Source organism: Zonotrichia leucophrys, chromosome 4, assembly GCF_028769735.1.
Source record: "Zonotrichia leucophrys gambelii isolate GWCS_2022_RI chromosome 4, RI_Zleu_2.0, whole genome shotgun sequence".
Lineage (NCBI taxonomy): Eukaryota > Metazoa > Chordata > Aves > Passeriformes > Passerellidae > Zonotrichia > Zonotrichia leucophrys.
This window is the reverse complement of record NC_088173.1, coordinates 34675873-34686571: the sequence shown is the minus strand read 5'-3', so window position 1 is coordinate 34686571 and position 10699 is coordinate 34675873. Positions and strand designations below refer to the sequence as shown.

Sequence of the window (10699 nt, the reverse complement as noted above, 5' to 3'; positions counted from 1 at the left end):
ATCCTTGGCCGGCGTGGGCGGCGCTCCATCGTGTACTGCACGTCCTTGCTTTTGATTCCCTATCCAACCCAGGCAGCTCCTTTGATTACTACTGCAGCCCTCAGAAGCCTTTTGTTTTCTCATATATTCAAATTAGTCCTGGGGATCACTACTGCATGAAAGGCTATGGAGTGTGTTTTTCCTGTTAAAGCAATAGTTTTTAACTGATTCTTTTTCCACTTCACAGCTGCTGTGAACCTTGTGAAGTTTGCTGTACAAACACATAGGAAAAGGCATTTCTTTTTTCAGGGAAAGCTTTCTGTCTGAGAATCAAAGTGATTCATATAAACCTAGAGAGACAGTGAATATATTTTAAAGAAATTAAGAAATGTTAAACTTGAAGGGCTTTTTCCTGCTTCTTTTCTTTATCAAGATAATGTAACAATGGGAAATTAAAAAAACCTGAAACATTTCAGATTTTTTATTTTGTTCTTACCTATGACCCTGGAATTTTCCAAAATGCAGGAAACCGCAAACTGTATTTCTTTGTATTCCTGACAGCCTTCCTTCAGCCTCACTGGCATCCCAACTTCGAAACCATTTTCTGTGTTGTCACATATATGACACTGGATGGCTTGGATTATGTATAGCAAAATGTAATTAAAGATACATATTGCATGGGAGATGTAGAGTCACCAAGGAAAAGAAGATTTGCCAGCCCTGAAACGAGGATTAAGGAAGAAGGAGGTTTGCAGAGACTTGAATACATTAATTTTCCTAACAGCTTACATAGCAATTCAGTGACTTCTATTGTGCAGAGTGTAGTTACCACCTTCCCTGACCTGAAATCAAGAAGAAAGGGTGTGCTTGTGTGGAGTCAGATGAAAGAACATGTTATTGCAGAGTCAAAGAACAAATATCCTGGTCCTGAAAAAAAAGCTGATAGATTGTAGCCAAGGATAAAAGTGGTTATGTCCCTGAGGAAAAAAACCTTTCCATCTCCTCCTTTGGGACTGTAGCTAAGTGACAATTAAATGGTCAATGAGATTATTTCCTCGAATCACATTGTTTTGCAGAGCTTGTTGGACTTTTCTTGCCTTGGACTCATGATGAACTAGATCTAGAAATAAGATTAGAAATATCACTCCTGTGTTATCTCTGAGATGCTCAGTCTCAGCTCTGAACCCAGCCTCAGTGGTTGCACAAAGAAGAAAAAAAACCCATTTCATGTGAACATCTGTTACAGAAGAAAATTATGATTTAGGGGCTGTGCTGAAATAGGAAGGTATATTCTCTGTTATTCTCCATTGTATGTGTCTGTCCATCAATTTGCATATTTTATACCTCTTTTCAACTTTTGTGTTTTGTGTTATACTATAGACTTTGCCAGTAGGAAAATGAAATACATGCAAAGGCACAGAGGGAAAAATCACATCATTACAATGTGATGATTTTCATTATTTTAATGATTAATTATTTATAGCTCTGTTTCTTTACTTACAGTTATATTAGACCTGTGAACAAACAAAAGCAAAGATGATGCACTGATCAGAAAATTGTGTGGCAGTACAAACATTTACCCCAGCCCAGAAGTTACTGGGCAGCAAAGCTCAGTAGAACAAGGCACAGACCACCATGAAATTTTTATATCTGCAATGGGGAACACTGTATTTCCCTCTGAGACCACAAAGACCTTGCTGTGATCAAATAAATACATGCAAAAAGGACTCCAAAAGACAACTGAACTTGGTAGAACTTCAGGAACTTGAAACACTGATGTGGTTCACTAGAATCAACTTCATTTAGTTTTAATACTAAAGGATTATTTCTTTGTAGTCTTGTTTCTCCAGACAGGCACAGGTCTGCTCCCAGCTCTGGCAAGAGGCTCTGCACACCCTCGGAGGGCTGATTCTTTCTGAAGCCTTTCTAGTGCTGCCTTCCCAATCTGCCCAGCCCTTTCCCCAGCTGCCATTGATCCGTGGGGCATAGCTGCCCCTGTGGAGTGGGCACGGAATTTCCTGACACTCACACAGAACAGTCCACAGTGGTTGTTCATGTGTTCAATACAAGCAATTTTGTTTTGCATTGCTTAAGTGTGTCCATCACAGGCCAGGTGTATTTTCTAAATGCTGAAAATCCTTGCCTTAATTTCACAGGAACCTGCATGATGTGAAACTGTCTTCCTGGATAGGTTGAAGTTTATTTGTAGAGCCTAAGGAATGAAAAAGAAATAAGTGCAGCCAGACTGATGTTCAATGAAACTTGCATTTTGTGCTGTCAATCGTGCATGCGTAAGTGATTGCCTTTTGAATAGTGATTAAGGGTTTTTCAAATTCAGTGATTATTATGAGGGCTGAGCTTGCTTTCAACACACAATTTGTAGGGAAAGTGAGAGCAATTCCCTCCAAACTTTGCCCCCTGCTGTACAGCCCATATGGGCTCATTTAATCTGATTCTACAAACACAGGTCAGTGGAGTCCGTAGATGATTTCTCCTTTTCCTTTTGTTTTTTTTTTTGCCTGAAGTTTGGAGTAGTGCTGGTGGGACAGTAACATGAGAATCCACAGAAGGAAAAGCAATTGATTTATCCTGAATTTCTGGTGTGGCCTGTGAGATATCTCCCCCTTAGCTCTGGCCCTCTCCCAAGAAATAGCAGAGCACCTGAAGTTTGGTCCTGCTGCCGGTGCATCCTCTGGGATGCTGCAGCCCCGGGAGTTTGGTGGTGCTCCCCAGAGCCTGTACATGAGCACTGGGCTGTTCTGCAGCCAGGGCTGAGGCTGCCCTGCTGCACCACTCACATCCCCAGCCTTACATTGCAGAAAGTTCTGGTCTAGAACCAAGAAAATTGGATCCTGCTGTTTTTGCCTGTCTCGTAGGAGAGTTACCCAGGGCAGCTTTGCATGCAACAAACCTTTCCAACACCTTTCTTTCCTCCTTTGGCAGTTTTAGCCTGACACACAGTCCTGTGTTCAAGCAGTTTAGAATAGGTAGCTTCAACCTCTGACAGGTTTAAAGAGCACAAGTATGGGCTCTGCTGGAAAGTGCAATATGTCATTGCTGAACTGAATAGCCTGGGTGTCTTGATAGTGCAGGAGATCATTATGCCTGGCTTATCAGAATAATTACACTATCAATGACCTTGACTAAGAAGGTCAGATCCTTTCTGCTTATCTCCCAATTTGGTGTTATCTTTTTCATGCACCTTACGCTAGCACTTAAGTAATCCATACAATGCAATTAGCAGGGAATGGCCACAAGTTTTACCTTCAGGAGTAGGGGAAAAAGGTGGGATTTCTCTAGCACACTCTTAACCATTCACTAATTAGCTCCTGTTGTATCATTAACATCAGATACTGGTCTCAGGAAATTAAGGGTAGCTGACACTGAAAACAGACCACTCAGCATTAATTTCCATACAGCTAATGCTATCTGCAAAAGTTTCTCTCTGTTCTTATAATGATTTATCTTATAAAGTGCTAATCATGTCAGGTGTTACAAAAACTATGAGGGGATTCCTAAACTATTATTATTGTTGTTGTTGTTATTTTTTTAAAGCTCTACTATAAACTGTTAGTTCACAATTCATGGTCTAGAATGAGAATGCTAAGAACATACAGTTTCAAAGAGCTGACTGATCATGTTGTACCTATTGTTTTTTAGAGAAATTGTGTGGAAATGCTGGACTTTAATCATACCTAGTGCTATATAATGCTGTGTGCTCTGAAACATCATGTTCATCATTGATCAAACCAGATCCCCAGGATGAAGGTGGCTGTGTCTCAGTTCCTTTCTGTATAACAGATATTATCATCCCCCCAACTCACAAAAAGTGCAATGAAAATTGAATTTTTTCAATGCACCCAGGTATTAGCGTAATGAGATTCCAGTCCTCACCCCCTTCCAGCTTGCTGTAATATCTGATTCCTTTCCCTTTTACTTATTCCTATTTTGATCTTAGATTTCACCCTTTTAAAAAAGGCACTCGTTCAAAAGTCCTTACAAAAATGAAGAATAAAAGCGTTGTCCAGTATTGGACAATTCTTTTATGCAGAATAAAGTTTTCCACTTTCAGTTTAGTTAACCATCTTTTGTGAATGAAATGAACATGTTACCTCCATTTTAAATGGTCTGAAAGCTTCTATGTTTTCTAAAAAACTTCTCAGTTTCTCTTTCACAGAAAATTGTGTTAAATTCAGCTTCGGGGGGAAAAAAAACCTCCACACTTGAGATATACTAAAAATGGTTACAGCTGAGTAGGCAACCCTACTTGGTAATAAAAGAAAAGCCCCTGTGAATCAATTCAGCTGGGAGATTTAATCAGGGTCCTGCTTCAGGTGAGAAGAAGCCTCTGGGGCTTGCTTTTGGGCATAGAAGGGTTTCTATTTTACCATTTGAGAGCTGCTATGGCCTGACCAAAGGAGGGCAAGAAAAGGCTTGTTATTTTCTTCCTTCTCTTTGTCTGCAGGTGCTATTTTGTACTATATTTTTTATTTAATCTGTGAAGAAAAGGTCTGGCTAAGTAGAATAGCTCTGGCATTTATTGTCCTGTGCTTGTTAAGTCCTGTAACAAATCTCAGGTGTAATGAAACATCATAATCAGTCTTGGAAGAAATATGTCACCTTTTTCAGCTTGAGATGCCTGGAAAAAGTCAGGAGATCAGTTTGATTTCAAGTTATAATGAGATTATTTTTTAAATTTGTCTTCTGTTGTTATGGAAATTGAGTTTTAGTACTGTTTATTTAAGGGCTCTAATGTTTTCATTACTCTTTACCAGCAGCACATGGCTACATCATGAGTTTTTAATAAACAATGTATGCCAGCTGAAAGAGATCTTCCATTTCTTCATTGCCTCATATCCTGGGCAGGAAAGGTGCTTTCTGTGAGTTGGGTGGTGAGAGCAGGTGCTTCTGCTTGTATATCTTTGTGCTTTCTGCAAGCAAGGTCTGAGGAGGAGATGTGAGACAACTGGGAAGAGGCTCCCTATGACTGCTCTCAGCATCCAGAAATTACAGGTCTAAGCAGCCAAGTGCTTTGTCTCCCTGCTCTCAAAGTGTTTCTGTCAGAGGCTGAAGCAGCAAAGGTAAGTCTAGAGTGATGGAGAGAAGATAGCTTCTTTAGCTGAGCAGTGAGGGAACAAGGGAGAGACGCTGAGTTTGCCTCTTTTGCCTGGCCTGGGTTGTAACTGCAGTAAAATGGCTACAGCAAACAGCCAGCCTTTCTGAAAGACAATTTTGCATTTATTTATCTGTATAGAATTGTTTTCATTTTGGAGTGTTTGTACAGTTGCCAAGCAGGCTTATGCTTATTTTCTGACTAGTTGTTAATTTGTAGACTGGTGAGATGTGAAACTTCATGCTGTATTCTCAACTTGATCCATAACATTCCAGTTTTCATAGCATCTAATTAGGAAAACACAAAATTAAAATGCACTCTTATCTAGGAGGCCTGAAACAAGAACACAAAGGCAAACTAGAAAAGAGCCAGTGAGAAGTGTTGTCCCTTAACATCCTAGCTCTGCAAACTGCTTTTGAATTACAAGAGATAAATCTAGGTATTGGAAAGTCAGCTTAGAGAACAGCTGTGCATTAAGAGATGTCTAAGCTCCTTTCTCTGCAGAAGCAATTAGAAACCTTTCCCATGAAGTTAATACTATTAATATAGATTAATATAGCTGTAGTAGATTTCAAAGTCTGGATCTAGAATAAGAAGTGCTTTGTGTCTATGCAGCCACTTGTTGATGCACACTTCGCATCTATGCAGCCACAAACAAATATTCCCAAGACAGAGTAGTGGGGAATTCTTGTGTTTTGTATCGCAGGTGTTTTAACTGTTCCCATATGCTAATACACAAAGGAATGAGAGGCTGGCTATTCTTTGATTCAATTGTGTGCATGTATAAAATATGTTTGCTATGTAGAATGTATATATGTGTCGATTCTCATATTTATTTGTATGCATCAATAGACACAACATTCCAGCAAGGGTCTTTGCCCCAGGGCCTCCTTACCTAACTTGTCACTCCTTCCAGCAGAAGAGCTCTCCCAGCATTCAGGGCTTTGATGGATTTCTTTTCCCTTCCATGCTTCGTTTGCTCTCCTTCCCCAGGGTGTATGCAGTGGGTGATGAAGTCTAAAATGAAGGATGTGCCTGGCTTTCTGAACATGCTTGTGCAGAAAACTGACAAGGAGAGGATGCTTGTAAAACTTCCTCCTTGCTCTTCTCCATTTCAGATGTGCAACGCACCTATTAAACTTTGTTTTAAAGATAGATTGTTTTGGGTAATGAAACTTCCTGTTCCTCAAAGTGAGTGAAGTATGCAGATCACACCTAGGGTAAAAATGGGTGTTTTCTGTTGAGATATATCTATCTAATGGTATAAACTCTTATTTAGCAGATTGCATTTCTAGTAATGAAGGGGTCACTATTTTCTATTATGCCTTATGGGGATTATTTCTGCAGAGATACGGTGGAATATAACTTACTGCCAAAGCAAAAACAGAGCTTAAAGAATACATGGAAACAGGCCCTGGTTTCTCTGTGTTGGTGTGTACTGGAAGGTGCCACCTTTTTTCTTTCCAAGGGCAGATGAGGTCCAAGAAGTCAGCAAATGAAGTGTCACAGTGCATGTCTTCCCATTTTCTGCCAAGGAGCCCTCAGATTTCAGAATTACTGTATTTCTGTGTTGTTGTTGCTCAAAGGAAAGGTTGCAATAAACTCTACTAGGCAGGGAAGCTGGAATTTTTCTTTTCCTAGTGGTTTAAATTGTAGCTTATGAGCTGCTGTAGAAAATACCACCTCAACTAAAAATTCTTACCAACTTAGTGTGTACAATGTTACCCACTTCTACCTGTTGTGCTACAGTCTGCTTTCCACAGAATTTTTTCTTCAGCCCAACAGATTAATGATTGACAATTAAATATGTACCTGTTGGTGTAATTATTTGGTGCCTCTATTTTAAGGTAACTTTCATGAGATGATAACTTCATTGGAAAGAAAAGATAGAATTAAAAAAAAAAGACCCGTTGTTTTATTGTCTTCATTTGAAGCCTGAGGATCCACAGTTAGAAACAAAAAAAAACAAAAAACAAAAAAAAAACAACCAAAACAACAACAACAAAACACAAAACAAACAAACAAAGAAAACAAAAACAAACAAAAAACCCCAACACCCACCAAACCAATATATCATGAGAGAGGTACCAAGGCACTGATTACTTCAGTGTTCCTGATAATTGAAGGCTTGCCACAGGAATGCAAGGGGTACTGATGTCAGCAAACTTGCTGACAAAAACCCTGTCAAAACCCTGTCAGCTCCCTCAGAGCACAGGGAATATAAGTTTGCCACTGCTGCCAAGTTGCCCTTCTGGAGGCTGGAAGGGAATTTAGGCAGGAGCTAAGCAGCAAACATGAAATTTGAAATTTTCCTGCCAGGTGACTGGGCATTTAGATGATGCTGGCTCTAAAAACCAAACTCTTTGTTTCAGGTGACAAACAGTTCATAAAATTGATTATCAAATATCTGTCTGTGCTAGTCATCTGTTAGGCTAATATGTGAGAAGATATTCTTCTCTGTAGCCACAGGGAAAGAGGAAATAAAATGTTAGAAAATGCTGGACTTGAATTATGGCTGTGAATGTATTTTGTATATTCTGTATAGTAAGAGCAAGAGTCTTTTGCCAACCTTAATGTAAAATTTTGACCTGGAGTCAATGTAAGTGATTCTTGGGAGACCCTCTCTGCAATCTGTGAAGCTGTCAGTGGAATAGGTTAAAGCTTTTCTTTAGACTCTGCTTAGATATTTTGTCCTTTGACTTGATAAGTCAACATAGAAAGATTTAAGCATTAAAAATAAGATCTTGTTATCAAGTGGACTTAATTGGTACAATTAATGAGCTCACTGGAGCTATCTAGGTTTTTACATTGTGAAATTTTTCCATTAGGTTATGGATCTGTGTTTTTCTGGGGTTTTCTGATTTCCATCTCCTTTCTCCTGCAGAAAACATAGATTGCTTTCCCTCCCTGGCCCCCTGCCTATTACTTATTAAATACAGCATGAAAAATGAATAGCATAAAGGTCGAAGTAGTCTGAGTAATCAAGAAAGCTAATTAGGAATTTTTGTATTTACTTTTAAGAGCAATTAGTCATTAGAACAAAAATGCCTGGAGGAAAAAAAAAATGGATTTTCCTTCACTTGACATCTTTAGGTCTGGATATATATTTTACTGTTCAAGCAAAAGCTAATTTTAATTTAGACATTCCTAGATTAGATTTTAATCTAGTCTAGTAAACTAATAGAGCTCATACAAGGCATTTAAAATAACACCTCTTAGGTAGTGAATTTAGATCTATCAGTGGTATCATTTTGCTCTTTGATCAGTGAAGGTAATCACCAGATTGCACTCTTTGAGCAGGATTAAATGCTGTTTCCTGTTCTAATGAAAATAGTTGGCAGAAAGGTGTAGTCATCTCCTGTGGTCAGTAAAAGCTCCTAAAAACCCAATTGTCTGTATATTCAACAGAACAAGTATCAGGTGAGATGGCTTTGGCTAACGCAGGAGGCTTTCCTGAGCTTGGGAACTAAAGGCTTTGTAACAATCTCTCAATTAGGTTTTGCAGTTCAGAAAGGATGATATAACTGTGTTGCCCAGTTGAAATATTTTTCTATTCCTGGGCCCTATCTGGGCAGTTTTATTTTCTTTTTTTTCATTGTTATGAAATCCTGTTCATCACTGAGTATGTGATGGCTAAGATGGGGTGATGGGCATTTGAAAGGTACTTGGTGTTTATCCCTGTGGAATGAGATGCAAAAGCTCCTTTGTGTTGTGTCAGCACCGCCGTGTGTCACATTGTCACTGTGCTGTTTCATGTGCTGTTGACCTCTCTGAGAGCAGGCAGAGGGGATTCAGTGTTGAAATTCCCCAAGTCCTTCAGTCTGTGCCAGTGCTGTGACAGCTTTGTGGAGAGGGAGGGCTTGGGGAGTAGATCTTGAGCTACAGGATGTGAAAATGATTTAGTTTTCTTTTGTGCAGACAAAATGCACAATTTCTCTGCGTGTTTCTATCCAGCAATGCAGCCAGGCTCAGGGTGATTATTTTTGTGCCTCTTTTCTGTACTGAATACCATCTGCTACTGAATGAACTGTATTAAGGAAATTTTTGGTTTATCTCATGTTTAGCTGATAGCATCTATAGTTAGAGCTGACATGGTTCTTATTGACTGGTAGATTAATTTCTGAATGTATCAGGTGAAATAAATCCAAGCCACGTAAATGCATATTCAGTGAGAGCTGGAGAAGAGTGCCTACTCCTGTGTGATAGGCTGGAACAGACTTGGGAAGAAGCTGAGTGTACTTTGGCAGAAGGGATGTAGCAGGTGCCTGGAGCACTTCCTCCCTTTTGATAGGGTACCCTGCAGCAGAGAATTATCTCAAGCACAACACAGGCTCCCACTGATGAAGCAGCTTGCCACAGGACCCAAGCACTTCTGCCAGACCCAGTTCGCTGTCCCACACATCTCATAAAGCACCATCCAAAACAAATCCTCCCAGCTTTGGTCTCTAATACAAACATGATTACTGTAAAGCAAACAGAAACTTATGCTTCTGTAAACATTGCTAATGGGTGTTATCAGAATTACCTGTGTGTAGGTATAGTGATGACAGGAAGAAGCAAGAAATGCTGTGCACTTGCATGGGAGGAGGCTGGACCAGAAGATGCAGCCTCCCAGCCCTTGTGCTGACAGTCTGTCTGCCAGTGTCTGTCTGCAGCTCTTTCAACGTGCTTCGTGCTGCTGCAGATCTGAGGGACGGCCTCTGGCTATGCCAGGGGTCCTGCTTGAGGCAGAGCTGTTGTACAGTCTCCAGGCTTGGTCTCTGGGAGAGCCCTGGGGAAGTCTGATGTGATAAAGATGCAGTTTTAATTTATTTATTTTTTAAACTTCCTTGGAGAGTGCTGGGAGTCGGCTTGCTCTGAGAAGTCTGTGAATGACTGATATTGCTGAAGAGGAGGCTTCAGCTCAAAATGTGAGGTTTTTCTAGGCTCACTGTGATGTTCTCAGGCTGCTTTTGGCTAAGGGCAGAGTCAGGTAGCTCAGGATGGCTCACCCTGCGCTTGCTCTTGTGGGTCAGTATTTATCCAGCTCTTTGCATATGACAGTACAGTTGTTCACTTTGGTTTTCCCTACCAAACTGCCTTGCAGTGGTCTCATAGTGGAGGTGGAGTAAGCACATCCAGAATTATCTATTGTTAGTGGGCACAGGGACTTTCAGACCTCTTATGTCTTTTTTGGATAGATAAAAAAGAAACTGCTCAGCAATTTTCAATAAACAAAAATGAGCTGAGGAAAAAACAAATTAGACTCCATTTTTTTATCTTCCAGTTCCTGGTACCACTGTCCAAATGGTTTTGTACCATTATTCCACTTGTTCAGTCTGGATGGTGGGTCATTTCCAACCCATGAGCGTGTGGGACTGAGTTACTAACATGGTGATCTAAAACTTGGCTGATTTTCTTGTATGCTATTTCCTACTCAAAAAGAGTAAAACCAGAGGAATTTGTACTTTTAACTGCTACTTTTATTCAATCAATGCAAAATTACCTGTCACAGAAGTATTTTTAAACATGAGGCAGTATCTTTGCCCACCTATAAACAGAGGTATGAGTACCCCCAGTCCATGAAAACCACTGCCAGTCGAGACCTCTGGACCCCTTTTTCTGCTT

At 40.1% G+C, this 10699-nt stretch overlaps 1 protein-coding gene across 11 annotated transcripts in view; it reads left to right on the top strand.

Moving 5' to 3' along the window:
- The first annotated feature begins 4824 nt into the window (after positions 1-4824).
- Positions 4825-10699, top strand: part of CCSER1 (coiled-coil serine rich protein 1) — a 633522-nt gene continuing 627647 nt past the window's right edge. For all 11 annotated transcript variants that reach the window (XR_010439885.1, XM_064711079.1, XM_064711082.1 and 8 more), the window contains exon 1: positions 4825-5060. The gene's annotated coding sequence lies outside the window, so the exon portion shown is untranslated. The remainder of the gene's footprint in view (positions 5061-10699) is intronic.